Here is a 3,114-nt window from a genome sequence, read left to right as displayed (position 1 = left end):
TCACACCATCCCTGCCCCCCCATCTCTTACAGTAACACGAGTGTGTGCCAGCAGCACTGGTCTGTCACTGCCCAACACACACAGCCCCCAGCTATCGAACACCATCCGGGCTTCAGCTCCGCAAAAAACCAGCACAGCAGTCTCTGTGGCGCAATCGGTTAGCGCGTTCGGCTGTTAACCGAAAGGTTGGTGGTTCGAGCCCACCCAGGGACGGGATTCCCTTTTAAGGGTCAACGCGAACGTGACGGAAGCCCAGCAAAAGGCCAAGTGCTGCAGGCACCAGTAGGTGCTGGGAGGACACCCCCCTGGAAAGCAGCTTGGTAGGAAAGGACTGGTCCTGGTGCCTCCCCAGGAGAACACGAGCTGCCCAGAGGCAGCCTGTCAGTCGCCGGGGCACTGCCAGCAGGCCAGGAGAGAGGCATGGACAACAGGGCACAGTCCAGTGAAGGGCCACAGAGGTGTTGTTAAGGAAAGGCTCTAACTTCAGCCTGGCGAAAAGGTGGCAGAGGGAGGGGTCTTTCAGTGGTGTCCAGTGACTAGGCCTCTGGTCCCATTAGAAAACAACCTTTTTATTTATTGCAAAGGTGAATAAGCACTAGAACAGTTTCCCAACAAGGTTGTGGAGTCTCCCTTCCTGATGGATTCAGAAGCCATCTGGACATAGGCCCAGGCAACCAGGTCTGGCTTGAGCAGGGAGGCTGGACCAGACAACCTCCAGAGACTCCTGCCAGCTTCAGCCATTCGGTGACTGAGGGTACTGTCCAGGAGAAAAGTGCGATCACACCTGGACAGAGGTGATCTCTGACCTCTGGCACCCCAAGTACCCAATTAATCCAGTTCAGCCTTGACTTCATACCAAGCTCAGGCATTATTAGTATACAAAGCTCAACTCTTGCTTCCATAGGCATCACTCATAGAATCATAGAATGGTTTGGGTTGGAAGGGACCTTAAAGATCATCTAGTTCCAACCCCGCTGCCATGGGCAGGGACACACTCCTTCTGTTCTTCTGGATGACACCTGCTCACAGGGTTTGTACCTTTGTCGTACCTGAACCCCAGTTTATGGCTTTGCTCCCAGGCCTAAGCAGTAAGGAGCAGCTCCAGATCTAGCTATATTAAAGAACAGAATTTGTGCTGTCATAAACACCTTCATAGCCACACTCCTCCGATCAGGAAGTCCAGCCCAACAAGCACTATGAACTGGGAACCAACCACTCCTGGCAACAGGATCCAGCCAGAAGACTTGTTCCCAGAAACAAGTAAATCCAGAGCTGATCATACATAGAAAGCACAAGATCTCAGAACTATCTTACATCAAAACACTTCCAACTACAACTTGCCACTTCATTTTAAGCCTCCTTCTGGGTTTTCTTTTTTTTTTTTGAGCTTCTAGAACTCCTGCCTCTAGTTCTTTATTTTAGAACTTCACTAGGAACTCTATCATTGTACACCTAACACATAGAGATGCTACAGAACAGCCTTCATAGCAGCCTTCCAGTACCTGAAGGGGCTACAAGGAAGCTGGGGGGGACTTTTTCCAAGGGCCTGTAGTGACAGGACAAGGGATAATGGGTTTAAATTGAAAGTGGGGAGGTTTAGATTAGACATCAGGAAGAAGTTCTTCACAGAGAGGGTGGTGAGGCACTGGCACAGGTTGCCCAGAGGAGCTGCGGATGCCCCATCCCTGGAAGTGTTCAAGACCAGGCTGGATGAGGCTTTGAGCAACCTGGTCTAGTGGAAGGTGTCCCTGCCCATGGCAGGGGGGTTGGAACTGGATGGTCTTTAAGGTCCCTTCCAACCCAAACCAACCTGTGATTCTATGAACCCAGAAGCATGGGGGCGGGGGGTGGGGTGGGGTGTGAAGTCTTCAGTAGTCAAGCACCATGACCATTTTAACTCCAAAGGAAAGGACCAGATGTTACTCCGAAGTTTTGTCCATGTCTTTATGCCTTTCTCTGGCATAAAAACCAACCACAGAACATAAGCATGCAGTAGTTTGGAAACATGCCTTCACAGTTCTTTGCCTGTGTAACTCCTCAATTTTTAATTAAGGTACCACAGGTACTCAAGAACAAGGTACATGAAAACCTTACAAAACTTTAAACAGTTCTAATGGAGCTGCTCTGTTCTCCTACCTAATGCTGTTGGAAAACCACGAGGGAAAACACCTTATATTTTGCCCTTGAAGGCTCAACCAGTTCTGAAAACCATGCAATGACTCATCTGGCAACACGAAAAAGCTCTGCTCATACTAACGTTGCTCCTTCATGGAAAACAGCAAGATACTGAAAGCTACTAGAGGAGCTTGAACAAGACCACACATACAGGCTGGTTGCAGCACCTTGAACACCTGTATCAATCCTCCAGTAACCATTAACCTGTGCTCATCACAACACAGGCTGCCCAAATTTTGCAAGTGTTTGAAAAAAAATGGCCCCAGTTCAGCCTCAAAACACAGAATAATTACACTAAGCTACTGGGCAAGACTAGAAGGATTATTGTAGCTCACGGTATCTCCTTCAGGTTACTGGCAAACGAGAACAAACAAAATGAGGCACAGTGGTCCCCACCATGCAATGTGACAGCAGCAAAAACATCACTGTTCCCTAAAGTTTTACCAAGGCTGGAGAGACAGCCACTGGTATTGTTTGGGGATGTGCTGAACTCATGCTTTTGTTTTGTCAAAACAACTTAAAGCCAGCTGTTGATCTCATTATTGCCATAGGAGAACAGGAAAAGTGATGCTGTAGTATGGATAAAAGCCCCACTGGCAATAAAAACAACCATCTTGAAATCTCCACTAGAAGCCTGTCCCACCTGCTTTTTTTAGAACCGTTGAGTAATTCCAACACAAAACTGTAACACCACTTCATAGTATTGTCAAGTGTAAGTACAAGAAGATGCAACTGCTGTGCCATATTCTTCCAGGCTAAAGGCTCCGGAAAACCTCTGCCAGCCACAAGTACTCAACTGCTACTCAGTATTTTTAATACTGACTACAAAGTGAACTGGAAACAACTTCAGTTTCAACTGTCTTCCATAATCATGTAAGATTTATCAGTTCTCATTCTGGTTTAGTGTCTTTTTGTAAGATTACCTTCCGCAGCAGTGGA

At 47.6% G+C, this 3,114-nt stretch overlaps 1 non-coding gene across 1 annotated transcript; it reads left to right on the top strand.

The window, feature by feature from the left end:
• Positions 1-139: 139 nt before the first annotated feature.
• Positions 140-213, top strand: TRNAN-GUU. The gene has a single exon. It is a non-coding gene; the product is annotated as a tRNA-Asn (tRNA).
• Positions 214-3,114: the final 2,901 nt, after the last annotated feature.

Source organism: Eurypyga helias, unplaced genomic scaffold (genome assembly GCF_000690775.1).
Source record: "Eurypyga helias isolate BGI_N326 unplaced genomic scaffold, ASM69077v1 scaffold6650, whole genome shotgun sequence".
Lineage (NCBI taxonomy): Eukaryota > Metazoa > Chordata > Aves > Eurypygiformes > Eurypygidae > Eurypyga > Eurypyga helias.
Note: the sequence above shows the minus strand (reverse complement) of the source record. Positions and strands in the feature narration are given on the sequence as shown.